General features: G+C 35.5%; 1 protein-coding gene across 1 annotated transcript in view; it reads left to right on the plus strand.

Annotated features, from left to right (window-relative positions):
* Positions 1-13,734: 13,734 nt before the first annotated feature.
* The window catches only part of Cd226 (CD226 molecule), an 88,455-nt gene continuing 85,698 nt past the window's right edge, over positions 13,735-16,491 (plus strand). Inside the window, exon 1 of the mRNA XM_019205213.2 lies at positions 13,735-13,773. The gene's annotated coding sequence lies outside the window, so the exon portion shown is untranslated. The remainder of the gene's footprint in view (positions 13,774-16,491) is intronic.

Genomic DNA, 16,491 nt, shown 5'->3' on the forward strand with positions numbered 1-16,491 from the left:
ATTTGAACTTGCTCTGTTTTCCTAATGTGGACATTCAGTGCTATGAATTTTCCACAGAGAACTGCTTTCATTGTGTCCCATAGATTCCTGTATGTTGTACTGGCATTTTCGTTTATTTGTAAAAACTGTCTGATATCTTCTTTCATTTCCTCTGTGATGCATTGATTGCTCAGGAGTGTGTTGTTCAATTTCTATGTGTTGGTGATGTTCCTATGGTTTCTTATGCTATTGATCTCCACCTTTATTGCACTGTGATCTGATAATATACAGGGAATAACTTCAATTCTATTGCATTTATTAAAACCTGTTTTGTGAGCTAGTATGTGATCTATCTTGGAGAATGACCCATGTGCAGCTGATTTTTTGGCAGGGAAACACTCTATAGACGTCTAATAAGTCCATGTGTTCAAAAGCTTGGTTCAGTTCTAGTATTTCATTGTTGATTTTTTCTTAGATGATCTGTCTATTTTTGATACTGGGGTAGTCAGACCCCCCACTGCAATTGTATTAGTGGTTATTTAATTTTTCATGTTGCTTAATATTTGTTTTATATAGTTGGGGGCATTTATATTTGGTGCATATATGTTTATGATTGTTATTTCTTCCTCTTGAATTTTTCCATTTACAAGGATGTAGTGGCCTTCTTTGCCTCTCTTAATCAGTTTTGGTTTGAAATTTGCTTTGTCTGCAAATAAGATTGCTACCCTTGCTTTTTTCTGTGCTCCTCTTGCATGGAGAATTGTTTTCCATCCTTTCACTTTCAGTCTATGGGCTTCTTTTTGCACTAGGTGTGTTTCTTGTATACAACATATTGTTGGATTTTGCTTCTTAAACCTTTCTGCCAGTCTATTTCTCTTGATTGGTGAATTGAGGCCATTGACATTAATAGTTAGAACTGATATGTACTGACTTATTATTGTCATGTTATTGTCCTTTTGTTGACTCTTTATTTTTTGTCCTCTCTTTTTAGTTTCTAGCCTTGGCTATTTGATTTGCTCTATTGGACCTCCTGGTGTTGTGATCATCATTGCCTTTTTCTAGGATATTGTTTAAAATTCTTAGTAGTGCTGGTTTAGTATTCATGAAGTTTCTCAAGTGTTTTTTGTTGTGGAAGTATCTTATTTCTCCATCCATTTTGAAAAAGAGTTTTGCAGGATACATCAGTCTTGGTTGTAGGTTGTTTTCTTTTAGTACTTGAAATATCTCACTCCAGGCTCTCCTTGACCTGAGAGTTTGTGTTGAAAAATCTGCTGTGATTTTGATGGGGTTTCCTTTGCATGTGATTTGTTTCTTTTGTCTTACTGCTTGTAGTATTTTGTTCTTTTGTTGGGTTTCTGGAATCTTGATTATTATATATCTAGGTATAGTTTTTTTTTTTTTTTTTGATCGTGGTTAGTTGGTGTCCTGTATGCCTCACTTATCTGTATGTCTAATTCTTCGCCTCTGTTTGGGAAGTTTTCAGTCATTAATTCTTTGAACAGCTTTTTTAAGTCATTTGCATTTTCTTCTGATACTTCATGGATTCCTATCTGTCTTATGTTATTCTTCTTTGCTTCATATAGGAGTTGTTGAATCAATTTGTCATGCTTCCTTACTGTTTTTAAGAGACCTCTCTTTTCATGATCACTGTCTGCTATTCTATCTTCTATATCTGAGATTGTATCTTCACAATCTTTTATTCTTTCAATAGAGTTTTTAATCTCCTGGATATCTGTTTGAATCTGTTTAATGGATTCCATTTCTTTCCTATGTTGGGTGTTCATTGTTTCCATTTCTTTCTTATTCTGGACCTTCATGGTTTCTATTATGTTCCCAAGCTCATCTATTTTTTTGTCAGTTTCTGTTCTGGATTTTCGAATCATGTCTTTCATTTTGCTCACCATCTCTATGATTAACTGGGAAATAATTTCTGTTTTGAATATTTCTCTAGCTTGATTGATCAGTTTTTTACTTTGTGTGCTGTGAGTTCTGAGTGTCCCGAAGGTTCACTATCTGATTTTTTTATCCTCCTTTGCCCTACTCTTTGCCATTGGTGGACTGGAAGTCTGTCTTTGTGGCTTGCTTAAGTGTATTCTCATCTTTATTTTTGCTGTTGGGTTGACCTTGATTCAATCTCTGGGTCATTAAATCTTCCTGATATCATTGCATCCCAACCTTTGATTCTCTAATGACTTATAGACATTCTCATTTTCATAATTGAGCAAAGAACTCATCAAATCAATCCCTATCCTTTATCCCTATTGATACAATTAGAAACATAATAGGATCAATCATCCCCCTTTATAGCCCACCACACCTCTGTAGAGTGTGTCATAGGACCTGCTCAGTCAGGGGATCTAATAGCAGGGTGTGGGGGTGCTCAGCAGCCCCTGCACAGCTACCCTCCTGCAAACTGTGTCTGAGCCAATCAGTGGTGCCCGCTGGAAATGGCACAGCTCCAGAGGAGGCCCCACAGGAGAGAGGGCTCTGAGTCCAAGCCGGGGCGATGGCATAAAACTCACCCACCTGGAGCTGTCTTGTAGCCAATCAATCAGCACCTACTGGAAATGGCGCAGTTCCAGAGGAGGCCACACAGGAGAGAGTCCCATCCATTTTAAGAGTTTTGCAGGATATATCAGTCTAGGTTGAGGCTGTTTTCTTTTAGGGCTTAAAATACCTCACTCCATGTTCTCCTTGACGTGAGGGTTTGTGTTGAAAAGTCTGCTGTGATTCTGATGGGCTTTCCTTTGCATATGATTTGTTTCTTTTCTCTAACTGCTTGCACTATTTTCTTCTTCTTCTGGATTCTGGGATCTTGACTATTATATGTCTAGGTCTAGTTTTTTTTTTTATCATGGCTTATTGAAGTCCTATATGCCTCACTTATCTGTATGTCAAATTCTTCCCCTCTGTTTGGAAAGTTTTCTGTCATTAATTCTCTGAACAGTTTTTTAAAGTCTTTTTTAGTTTCTTCTGTTACTTCCTGGATTCCTGTCATTCTAATGTTATTCTTCTTTGCATCATCTAGGAGTTGTTCAGTTGATTTCTCATGATCACATACTGTTTTTAAGAGATCGCTCTTTTCACTGTCACTGACTGGCAATCCTAGATTCTATATATGAAATTCTATCTTCACATTCACTCATTTTACTGTCAATACTTTCCCATTTTTTTTTCCTTTTATTGAGTTTATTGGTACATTTAAGCTATACAGTACAATTACATTCATTATTAGGATCATGTACCTTTACATGACAGGTCTTGGTTCTCATTTTTCTCCCATGTCCATTCCCTCCCTTTACCCCCTCCTCCTCTCTCCTTTTACAAATGCTTTATTTCCATTTTTTCATTTTGTCATTTTTTTTTCTTTTCCCTTATTACCTTTTCCCTACCCTTCCCATTTTCCCTACACCTTTAGCACTCTTATTTCTATTTCACATGGTCAATTATATTAGGATCTGATGTACTATTATAGTTTTTCACACCAGAAAAACTATTCAGTATTTACACATGTGTCACTTATTTATTTCACTTAGGAGTATATCCTCAATATGTATCCTTTTTCCAATGAAAGAATTTAATTTCTCATTCTTATAGATTAGTAGTATTCCATTTTATAGAAAACCACATCTTCTTTAGCCAGTTTCAAACTGATGGGTAAAATGGGCTGTTTCCCAGTTTTAGATATTACAAACTGTACTGCTATAAGCATTGGTGTGCATATATCACTGTGGTATGATTCTTTTAATTCTTTTGTAAAGATAGCCAGCACAGGGATGGCTGGGTCAAATGGAAACTCCAGTCCAAGCTCTTTGAGGTATCTCCTCCATATTGATTTCCATAGTGGTTGCACCAGTTTGCACTCCCAGCAACAATGGAGAAGGGTTCCTTTCTCCCCATAACCCTTCCAACATTTGTTATTGATTGATTTCTTGACAGCAGCCATTCTTTGTGGGGTGAGGTGGAATCTCAGTGTTGTTTTCATCTGCATCTCTCACATGACCAGTAATGTGCAACATTTTTTCATATATTTACTTGCTGCTTTTACTTCTTTGTATGAGAAATGTCTGTTCATTTCAGATGCCCATTTTTGAATTGGGTATTTATATTTGTGGGGGCTGATTGTTCTTACTTCTTTATATACCCTCAATAGTGGTCCTTTGTCTGAGGAGCAGCTGGTAAAAACATTTTCCCACATTGTAGATTGTCTCTTAGTTCTGTTGACAGTTTCTCTTATAGTGCAGAAGCTTTTGAATAAGATGAGATCCAACTTATTTATTCTTTGTGCTAGTTCCCGTGCTACTGAGGATTTGTTCATAAAGTCTTTTCCTATGCCATTTTCTTCAAGAGTTCTGCCTAACTTATCTTCTAGTAAGTTTAGTGTTTCTGTTTTAATGTTTAAATCTTTAATCCACTTGGATTTTAGTTTAGTGCATGGTGAAAGATAAGGGTCAAGTTTTAATCTGTGGCAGGTTGAAATCTAGATTTTCCAACACCATTTATTAAAATGGCTATCTTTCCTCCACTGAGGATGGTCAGCTCCTTTGTCAAAGATGACATAGCTGAGTACATCTGGATTTGTTTTTGTGTCTTCCAATCTGTTCCATTGACCCTCAGGTCTGCTTGTTTGCCAGTACCATGCTGTTTTTATCACAGTGGCTTTGTAGTATAGTTTCAAATAGGGAATTGTTACACCCGCTGCCATGTCTCTGTTGCCTAGAATGGCTTTTGCTATTCTATGTCTCTTCTGGTTCCAAATGAATTTTTGGATTCTTTTTTCGAGTTCTGTGAAATATAGTGTTGGAATTTCAATTTGCATTGCATAGAATTTGTATAGCAGTTTTGGTAGTATGGCCATTTTCACTATGTTGATTCTTCCTACCCAGGAGCAGGGGATATCTTTCCATTTTCTTATATCCTCTTCAATCTCTTTTTTCAGAGTGCTTTAGTTTTCAGTGTAGAGGTCTTTCACTTCTTTTGTTAGATTGATTCCTAGATACTTCATTTTTTTTTGGATGCTATTGTAAAGGGAATTTTTTCCCTTATTTCTCTCTCCATGAGTCTGTTATTTGTGTACAAGAAGGCTATTGATTTTTGGGTGTTCACCTTGCATCCAGCTACACTACTGAAAGTGCCAATTAAGCCTAGATGTCTTTTGGTAGAGTTTTTTGGGTCTTCAATGTAGAGTATCATATTGTCACCAAATAATGACAGTTTAACTTCTTCCTTTCCTATCTTTATTGCTTTAATTTCTTTCTCTTGTCTAATTGCTATGGCTAATGTTTCCAGAATAATATGGAAGAGGAGTGTTGATAGTGGGCATCCGACTTGTTCCTGATATTAACATTAAGGTTTTCATTTTTTGGTCATTTAATATGATGTTGGTGTTTGTTTTTCATAGATAGCCTTTATTAAACTGAGATATAGACCAGCTATTCAAATTTTTTGCAGGATTTTTAATCATGAATGGGTGTTGAATTTTGTCAAATGCTTTTTCTGCATCTATTGAGAGGATCATATGATTTTTGTCCTTGACTCTTTTAGTATAGTGTATTATATTTATTGATTTACATTTGTTGAACCATCTTGCATCCCTGGAATAAATCCAACTTGGTCAGGATGTATGATCTTCTTGATAATCCTCTGCATTCTGTTTGCAGGTACCTTATTAAGGATTTTTGCATCTATATTCATTAAGGAGATTGGCCTGTAATTCTCTTTTTTAGTTGCGTCTTTCCCTGGTTTGGGAATCAAAGTGATACTTGCTTCCAGGAATGAGTTTGGAAGTATTGCTTCTCTTTCATTTTCATTGAAAAGTCTGCAGAGTAAAGGCAGTAGTTCTTCTCTAAATGTCTTGTAAAATTCAGCAGTGAATCCATCAAGACCTGGGCTTTTCTTTTTTGATAAATTTTTAATTATATTTTCAATTTCATTGATTATAAATGGGGTTTTTAAAATGTTTTTATCTTTTCATTCAACTTTGGTAATTCATAAGTATCTAGAAATCTATCCATTTCTTCTGTGTTTTCCATTTTGTTAGAGTACAGGCTCTCAAAGTAGGTATTGATTATCCTCTGGATTTCTGTTGGATCTGTTGTGACTTCACCTTTTTCATTCCTGATTGCATGGATCTGAGCCTTTTCTTTCCTTTTCTTGATAAGTTTAGCTAAGAGTTTATCAATTTTATTTATTCTTTCAAAAAACCTACTCTTCACTTCATTTATATATTTTTTATTGTTTTCTTAGTTTCCATTACATTGATTTCTGCTCTTATCTTTAAATTTCCTCTCTTGTTCGAGTTTTGGGTTTTTCTTGCATTTATTTTTCTAGGAGTCTAAGATTCATCATTACATTGTTTGTTTGAGCTCGCTCTGGTTTCCTAGTGTGGGCTTTCAGTGATATGAATTTTCCACATAGAACTGCTTTCATTGTGTCCCATAGATTCCTGTATGTTGTACTGGCATTTTCATTTATTTGTAAAAACTGTTTGATTTCTTCCTTAATTTCCTCTGTGATCCATTGATTGTTCAGGAGAGTTTTGTTCAATTTCCACGTGTTTGTGAAGTTCCTATGGTTTCTTGTGCTATTGATCTCCAGTTTTATTGCACTGTGATCTGATAATGTATAGGGAATAACTTCAATTCTTTTGCATTTATTTAAACCTGTTCTGTGAACTAGTATGTGATCTATCTTGGTGAATGACCCATGTGCAGCTGAAAAGAATGTATAGTCTGATTTTGTGGGTGGAATACTCTACAAATGTCTATTAAGTCTATGCTTTCAAAAGTTTGGTTCAATTCTAGTATTTTGTTATTGTCTTTTGGCCTAGATAATCTGTCTATTTGTGATAGTGGGGTATTTAGATCCCCCACTAGAACTGTATTAGTGCTTATTTGGTTTTTCATGTTTCTTAACATTTCTTTTATATAGTTGGGGGCATTACTATTTGGTCCATATATGATCATTATTGTCATCTCTTCCTCTTGAATTGTTCCCTTTACAAGGATATAGTGGCCTTCTTTGTGTCTTTTAATCAGTTTTGGTTTGAAATTTACTCTGTGAATAAGATTGCTACCCCTGATTTTTCCAGGCTTCTGTTGCATGAAGAATTGTTTTCAGTCCTTTCACTTTTAGTCTACGGGTTTCTTTTTGCACTAGGTGTGTTTCTTGTATACAACATATTGTTGGATTTTGCTTCTTAATCCATTCTGCCAGTCTATTGCTCTTGATTGGTGAATTGAGGCCATTGACATTGATGGTTATAACTTATATGTACTGACATTATTGTCATGTTATTGTTCTTTTGTTGACTGTTTTTACTTTTTCGCCTTCTCCTTTTAGTTTCTTGCCTTGCCTATTTGATTTGCTCTATTGGGCCTCATGGTATTGTTCCCTTCATTGTCTTTTTCTAGGATATTGTTTAGAATTACTTGTAGTGCTGGTTTGGTGTTCATGTAATTTCTCAGGTGTTCTTTGTTATGAAAGTATCTTATTTCCCCTCATGGTATTGTTACCTTCATTGTCTTTTTCTAGGATATTGTTTAGAATTACTTGTAGTGCTGGTTTGGTGTTCATGTAATTTCTCAGGTGTTCTTTGTTATGACAGTATCTTATTTCCCCATCCATTTTGAAAGAGAGTTTTGCAGAATACATCATTCTAGGATGGAGCTTGTTTTCTTTTATTACTTGAAACATCTCACTCCAGGCTCTCCCTTGACCTGGGGGTTTGTGTTGAAAAGTCTGCTGTGATTCTGATGGGCTTTCCTTGCATGTGATTTGTTTCTTTTGTCTTACTGCTTGTAGTATTTTGTTCTTCTGTTGGGTTTCTGGGATCTTATTATATGTGTAGGTGTAGAATTTTTTTGATTGTGGCTAGTTGGGATCCTATATGCCTCACTTATCTGAATGTCAAATTTTTCCCCTCTGTTTGGGTAGTTTTCTGTCATTTGTTCTGCCAACAGTTTTTCAAAGTCATTTGTATTTTCTCCTGCTATACTGTGGATTCCTATCTGACTTATATTATTCTTCTTTGCATCACTTAGGAGTTATTGGATCAATTTCTCATGATCCCCTACTGTTTTTAAGATACCTCTCTTTTCAAGTTCACTGACTGCAACCTTATCTTCTGTATCTGAGATTCTATCTTCGCATTCTTTTATTCTGTTGCATACACTTTCAATGGAGTGTTTAATCTCCTGGATATCTGTTTGAATCTGTTTTATGGATTTCATTTCTTTCCTATGTTGGGCATTTATTGTTTCCATTTCTTTCTTATGCTGGGCCTTCATGGCTTCTATCATGATCCTGAGCTTATCTAATTTTTGTCAGTTTCTGTTCTAAAGTCTTGAATCATGACTTTCATTTTGTTCACCGTCTCTATGGGTTATTTGGGAAATTATTTCTGTTTTGAATTTTTCTAGATCTTGATTGATCTGTGTTGTTACTTTCTGTGCTATGAGTTCAGAGTGTCCTGGTGGTTCACTATCAGCCTTTCATTCTCCTTTGTCCTACTGTTTGCCATTGGTGAACTGGAAGTCTATCTTTGTGTCTTGCTTAAGTGTTTTCTCATTTTTATTTTTGTTGTTGGGCTGTCCTTGGTTTAATCTCTGGGTTATCACCCAAATCTTCCTGATATAGTTACGCCCTAGCTTCTGGGCCTCTAACAACCCACAGACATTCTCATCTTCATAACATCAGAGAAAACAGCTCATCAAATCAACCACAATCTTTTATCCCGACTGATAGAATCAGCAACACAAAATGATCAAGCACAACTTGGAAATGGACTATTTGTGGTATTCACTAGTCTATCACCCTTAAACCATGTGAATTAAACTGGAATCAAGAAACAGTTCAAAACATGTCTGCAGTGAACAAACTTTTCAACATAGTATATTTACCCTATAGGATGGGGGCTCAGACAGAGCTAGGACAAGAGGAGTAGATAAGTAAAAGAATTGGAGAAGTTTTCAAGTGAAGCCAGAGGACATAGTATGACCACACCATATTCAGGAAACTGTTAAATTCCAAAGTGATAGACAGAGTAGAAGTAGAAAGACAAGAATATATCCCCTTAACAGTAATAGGGGCTCACTTTCCATTGAAACCATTGACCCCTTTGTGAGGTAGAATGACAGAAGAAAAGAACATAAAGAAAAGAGAAAAAATGATAAAAGAAGAAATCTGAGTTCAGGCAGGAGCAGAAACAGAAAGGGAGATGAGGGATAATATGGTGGAGCAAGAGACTGAGTTGGAGAAAGAGGACAGAAAAGAGAAAGAATTTGCAGAGTGGAATGAGGAAAAGAAAGAAAAAAAAGGATTTGAAGGGCCTCTTTCAGACTATATCTCTGCTGTCATAATATGCAACATGCCTAGCCATGTGTAGGACTATGACCTCTGTTCTAAGCTAGCTGATGGCAGAACCGTGATGGAGACTGACCTCAGGCTGCAAGACCCAAATTGATTTCCCTGAACTTCTTAATGGTTGAACTCCACACTGTTTTACTACAGATTTCCCATGCTCTTTCTTTAAAGATGTTCAAAGTTGGAAACTCAGAAAAATACCCTTTATGACCACCTTTGCCTCTGCAAAGTGGGTCCAAATACTGGTACCTTCAGGAGGTCTGAGAGTGTGTGGGGGGTTGGGGGAGTTGTGGGAGTTCAAGGGCGCCTGCACAGCTACCTTCCTGGTGCTGGAGTGATGGTGGTGTCCAGCAGGAGAGGGCATGGCTATCCTTCCTTGGGTTGGGGCCCAAGCAGGCCCCCTGGTGCTGGAGTGATGGCGGTGCCTGGCAGGAGAGGGAGTGGTGCTGTTAATACTTTCAATAGATTTTTTAATCTCCTGGATATGTATTTGAATCTATTTCATGAATTTCTTTTCTTTCCTATGTTGGACATTCGTGGTTTCCATCTTTCCTATGCTGGGGATTCATGGCTTCTATCAAGGCCTTGAGTTTATCTATTTTTTTTTTTTTGTAATTTCTGTTCTACAGTCTCTAATCATGTCTTTCACTGTGCTCACCATCTCTGTAGTTATCTGTGAAATTATTTCTGCTTTGAATTTTTTAGAGCCTAAATGATCTGTTTTGTTACTCCTGTGCTATGAGTTCTGGGTGTTCTGGTGGTTGATGGTCAACTTTTCCATCTCATTTCCCCTAGAATTTGCCATTGGTGAATTGAAAGTTTGTATTTGTGCCTTGCTTAAGTGTTTTCTCATTTTTATTTTTGTTGTTGAGCTATCCTTTGTTTAATTCCTGAGTCACTACCTTGATCTTCCTGATATAGCTGCTCTTTAGGTTTTGAGTCTCTAAAGACTCAGAGACACTTTTATTTTCATAATATCAGAAAGGACAGCTCATTAAATCAATCACAACCCTTTAGCCCAATTGATACATTCATCAACACAATAGCATCAAGCACAGTTTAGAAATTGACCACTTGAGGTAATTGTTAATCTAACACCTTTAACCATGTGAATTAAATTAAAATCTAGGACCAGTCCAAAATATGTTTATAGGGAATAAATTCTTCAATATAACAACTTTACTCTTCAGGATGGGGACCTAGAAGGAGTTGGGAGGAGAGGAACAGAAAGGTAAAAGAATAGTAGAAGGTTTCAAGTGAAGACAAAGGAGACAGGATGATCATACAAACTCAAGGCAACTGATGAAGACAAGAGGGAAAGACAGAGTGCAAGAACCAAGACAAGAATAGAACAACTTGACAGTAATTGGGAAGCTATAAATTGTATTCTCTTTCCTTTGAAACTAACATCCAGAGAATGAAAAAGAGAGAAGAAAGAAAAAGAAAGAAGAAATATGAATTAGGGCAGGAACAGAAAGGGAAATGAAGAATAACATGGGGGAGCAAGATACTAAGTGGGAAAAAGAAGAAAGCAAAAAAGAATTTGCAGAATGGGAAAAAATAAAATTTTAAAAATAAAAATTAAAAATAAGAGGAAATGAAAAAAAAATTGGAAGAGCCTCTTTCAGGGTATATCTCTGCTGTCACAATAGACAATGTGACAGAACTAAGGCAATTAGTCTCAGCTTGCCAATGGCAGAACCCTGAGATTCAGGCTGAATTTTGGCTTCAAGGCCCAAATTGAGCTCCCTGACCTCCTGCAGGGTTGAACTCTGTAAGGTTCCACTGCAGGTTCCTGCTGCCCTTCCCCTGAAGATAGTCCAAATTCTGATGGAAGGTGGTGATCCTTCTAACTTACCAACTACGGAGGTCTGATGTGCCTTTATTGGTGTTGTCACTGCTGTTTTGTCTTCTAGATCTCAGTAAAATGGGTTTTATGACTGCCTGTGTCTCTGCTGTGTGGATAAGAGGTACTGCAACAACCAGGAGGCCTGAAAGCCATGCGGAGGGTGTAAGGAATGCTGCAGAGGTGCCTGCATGGCTGGGCAGTCCTCACTGCTCTGCTCTAATGAAGGCGTGGGTGCTGGAGGTGGAAGAGGTGGAGGAGCAGCGAGCTCCCTGTGTGGCTGGGCAGTTCTCCTGCACCAGCCTTTCTGTATAAATATTGTTATTTAGTTTATTTTTCATCTTTTCTGTATTTATTTTGTAAAAATAGGCAAATGTATATGTATGTCATATAGAAATTTCCTCTTTTACCATAAATCCATCATGTTGTACACATCCTAGTACTTTCTTCTTTATTTCAGATATATTACTCTATATCAGTTCACAGGTATGGTCCCCATTATTAGTACTTTTTTATGTGGATACACCATAACTTATCCATCAAATTTCTCATGTTTTTCTTATATACATAATGCCATAATTATTAATACCTTGTTCCTATTTGTGTTGCAGATGCAGAGATATATGATCAACTCTAGGAGTAGAATTGCTGGGTCAAATTATAAATGTATAAGTAGCTTCTTCTGAATTTTGTGGGGGCCCTGCTTCGGAAGTACATGTAAAGACTATAGCTCTATAGCTGCTGTTAGAGACACAGTTATATATTCTGGGCTTCTCAGCGTACCTGAGTGCACTTATTGCTGAGGAACAGTTTTCACCTCAAGTACTCATGTTTCTCTTGTTATATTGGGGATAAGTTGAAGCCTTCTAGGTTCACCTGGGAGGCCCATTTCCTTGTAAAAGAACAGAATTTGGAAAAGAATGGTTTGAAGAATAGATCAGAATTCTATGCTCTGAATGTAAGTGGAGAGTCTAATTTTGAAAACTCATAAAGAACTATTGTGGGCAAATTGCAGAGTGCATCACATGCCATATGCAAGACACAAACTCAAATGCTAGTATCTGGTGCTATGTCAAACGTGTTCAAAGCAATAGTGTAACTAAACTGTTTTGAATTGCATGCATTGTTATCTCACCAAAACTGACTTCAGTAATTGATCCTCCTATAATTGAAGCACAATCATATATATTCTTATGCTTCCCTTCTTGCATTCAGAACCTGTTCAGTCCAACCAGTATTTACTGAAGAGCTTGCATTTGGACTGTGCTACAATAGTAGATTACACAATACTTGACTGCAGCACTTATTACTCTGTACCATAGATTGTTATTCATTTTTTCATTTAAAATTTCTTATCTGATTTGAAAATAATACATTTTTATATGGAATTTGTAAAACAAGCAGAAATTCATGGTAAAAATATAGATTATTTTATTGTACCAACTCATATGTAACCACCATTTAAGTTTTAGTATTATTTATATTTGTGTTTAATTGCTCATTAAAGTAATTCTCTAATGGAAGGGGAAAACTCTTTAATTTCCCTTTTTCAAATAAACCTGCTTATTAGAGAGCAAAAAATGTAAATGACATTTAACCATGCAGGACAATTTAGTGGATTTCTTCCAAAGCTTTTCATACTATGGAGATTTTTGAACTATTTTGTTGCTAACCATTTGCTCATATTATTTTAGTGACTATAATGTTTTACCAGCAAAGATATAAGTAATGAATTGGTAAATAGCATTTTGAACTGTAAATCTTAAAATCTAGATGAATAAAATGTCAGAAATAAACCTTCTAGACCATCTATGTCTTTTGTTGTGTACAGTAAATTTTGTTAAACATCCCCTGTATTTGGGATTGATATTATGAAAGATGTCCAGCTGAAAGCAAGAAAACAATGTAAAGAGAAGGAATGCAAAGCCAGGGTATAAGAGAAGAAAGATTTCCTGAAAAAGAAATAGTGGAGGGAATTATTCATAGAGAAAGTATTTCTAGAACCCTTCCTGTGATAGGGTAAACAATGATTCAAAGTTGTTTTACACTGGCATTTCCTTGAACTTCTTCATATAGTGAAAAGAAGAAACCTTTAACTGTGCTGAACTGTACCCTAAAGAGGAGAATTTGATGATAAAATTTGGGTGCACATTTCTTAAATTTGTGTCAAGAAAGAGGAATCATGTAGCATTCAACATATTACAGCTCTGCTAAATATATATCACATATCTACAGGGTGAGACTGAATGGGACTAAAACTGAATGTCAAATTGTGGGTTGTAGGGGAAGAAAATTAAATCCTTACCATTGCTTATTTCTTACAAGCTTGGTATTCCTCTTTCACTTCCTCTATCCAGGCATAACCTAACTTCCTGGAAGCAGCCTAGGCAAGTCCCGGGCTTCTTGAAAAGGGAACTGCAATATTAATCCCTCTAGTGTTAGTTTATATCTGTATCACAGCTGACTTTAGGTAGGAGAGAGCCAGCAATGTAGAAACTGCAACTCCCCAAACCCCAGTTAGTGCCTTTACTGGTCACAGTGAAAAGGAGATGGCTGGCAGTGGAGCTCCTCTAAGGACCAAAATGGTATGATCATACTGTCTTCTCTCTTTTTCTTTATTTAAAAATTTTATTTAAATAAGTGTACTTTCACATGTAGTTCTAAGAAATGATACAGAGGGATTCCACACACTCATAACTCAGGTTTCCCAATGGTAAAATCTTCAAAATACTATCTGACCTGTTTTTAACAGTTTAACTTTTTATGTTTTATGCTCAAGTATGTAACACATTTTGAGTTAATTTTTGTATGAGGTGTGAGGTTTGGCTTTTTTCTTCTAATGATGTCCAATTACCTAAGAACCACTGCAGAAATGCAACCCTTTCTTCACTGAGTTGATTTGGCTTTAAAAAAAAAAATCCTTTTAAAAATCAGTTTACATTTGGGTTTATTTCTAAGTTCTCTGTTTGATTTCATTGATTTATATGTCTATTCCTCTAGTGATTTTACATTAATGATTATTGTAATTATCTAGTAATTCTAGGTAAAGGGATGATTTTACTTTTTTTTTGGTTAAGATTATTTCAGCTTCTCTAGGTCCTATGCCTTTCTATACAAATATCAGAATAAACATTTCTATGTCTAAAAGGAATTGCATTAAGCCTCTAAGTGAATTTAGGACAATTAATATATTTAAAATTTGAAAATCTTCCAATCCATGAACACAATATGTCCATTTGATTTCTTTGATATCTCTGTTTAAAATTTTCTAATTTTCAGCATAATAATCTTGTATATGTTTTTTTAAATATACACAAAAATTTATTGTATTTGAAGTGATTATAAATAATATTATACTTTTAAGTTTGGTTGCCTTATCTTTATTGTTTATATATAGACATGTGACTGGTTTTGAGAAGTTTGTTTGTATATTGCAAACATGCTGAATGTACTTATGGGTTATAAAAGGTTGCTTTAGTAGTTTTCCTGGGGTTATCTATGTAAATTATCATGTCATCTGCAAATACCAAGAATTTTATTTTGTGTATTTGTGTCTTTTTTTCTTTTTCTTGCCTTATTGCAGTGGCTAAAACATCCAGTTTCATATTACATAGCAGTAGTAAGAGAGAACTCCTTGAATGTCTTCAATCTTAGATGGAGAGCACTTTGCCTTTTCTAGTGTTAATATTTTGTAGATTATTTTATCAAGTAGATGCAATCCCTCTTTATTACTAACTTGTTAAGAGCTTTTATTGAGTGGATATTTGATTTTGTCAAATGCTTATTCTGTGTTTATCAACATAATAACATGATTTTCTTTAATTTATTGATACATTAGAATACACTGATTGATTTTCAAATGAGAACTGACACTGAAGACATAGCGAAAGTAATAGACTCTGCTCAAATTTGAAAACACAAACTTTGAAGTGCTGTATAATATTTTCCTGAGATACAGATATGTGCTCTGTGGTAGATGCTACCAAGTGACACAACAACAACAAAAATATATAAATACATGGTGAAATTAGCTTGAGAAACAGTGGGTTAAACTAAGTTTTCTAAGTTTCTTTGTTGCTAGACTCATGTTGAATGATTTTTTTAAAGCTCCAAAAGGAGAATAAATTGTGTGGAGTTTTCAACTTCCTTTATTTATAAAAATATACATCTTTCAAATGCCTGGTAATTGGAGGATGACTTTGGGAAACAACGCCTTAGGAATAATTTAATAATAAGCAGGCCCTGTATGAGAAATATAGGAGAAGAAAAGAAGTATGATTATGGTGGAGCTTACCCTGGGCACTTTGGGAGTGTTCCTAGTTTCCACAATACTCGTTTCATTTCCTCTTGAATTGGACGGAAATGATTTTAGTGGCTGGACAGTGGGGTGTTGAGGTTAAAACTATGGGCTCTGTAGTCAAGCATTTGGGTTCAGATCTTGACTTTACTCCCTAGAAGTTATTGAGAACATTGAGTAAATTAAAAGAAAACAGTAAAAATTTCTGCTCTAAGATTAAAAAGAAAGGATTATGTGAGTGAGATATAAAGTATCAGAGTAGTGTTGGACACAGTAATCATCCAATAGCCATCAACTTGGATGCTGATAGTTGGAGTATCAAGTGCAATAGTCAGCAAAGAATCTATCAATATTTTTATTCCAAAAGTGGACATTAGGAAAATGGACCTCAAGGCCATTGTACAATGAGTTAGGAGAAGGTGATTCTCTGGTCCCACAGTGGTTGCTTTGAGGACCAGAGTGGTGAGTATAAATGCGAAGGAAGAGGTTTCTCTTAAAAATATTTTTATGGACACTCTTTAGGGTTTGATGGTTGGATTTGAGGACTTAAAAATCAAATATGATATAAAATTTGAGCCTTGGACTGATAGGAAATTCAGTTTTGTATGAAGTATATCCTGGGCATCTATGTGCAAGCCAGAGAACTTTAGCATTCTAGTTAAAAATCATAGGTCTTTCAATTTTTTTGGACTTAATAAGAACAAAGCAAATGATGAATTTTAATGTGTTTATGCAAAAGCCTGAATCTGGGTCAATGTTGCTAAAGGGATCGTCTGATTACATAGTTGTACTATAGGGAAAATTATTTGTGATGCAACTTTGAACTTTAAGTACATCTCAACTTTTTATTTAGAACACTAAAGTCATGGAATAGTTCTTCAGAGAGGAAATTAAGAAAAAGAAATGCATACTGGTGCAGATAATGAAGAAGAGAAACAATACAAAAAGGAAGAACTGCAAAGGTCCCTAGCTGAGTTCAATCCCTGGTACAAAAAAAAAAAAAAAA

Source organism: Fukomys damarensis, unplaced genomic scaffold, assembly GCF_012274545.1.
Source record: "Fukomys damarensis isolate Sample0158 unplaced genomic scaffold, DMR_v1.0_HiC HiC_scaffold_30, whole genome shotgun sequence".
NCBI lineage: Eukaryota > Metazoa > Chordata > Mammalia > Rodentia > Bathyergidae > Fukomys > Fukomys damarensis.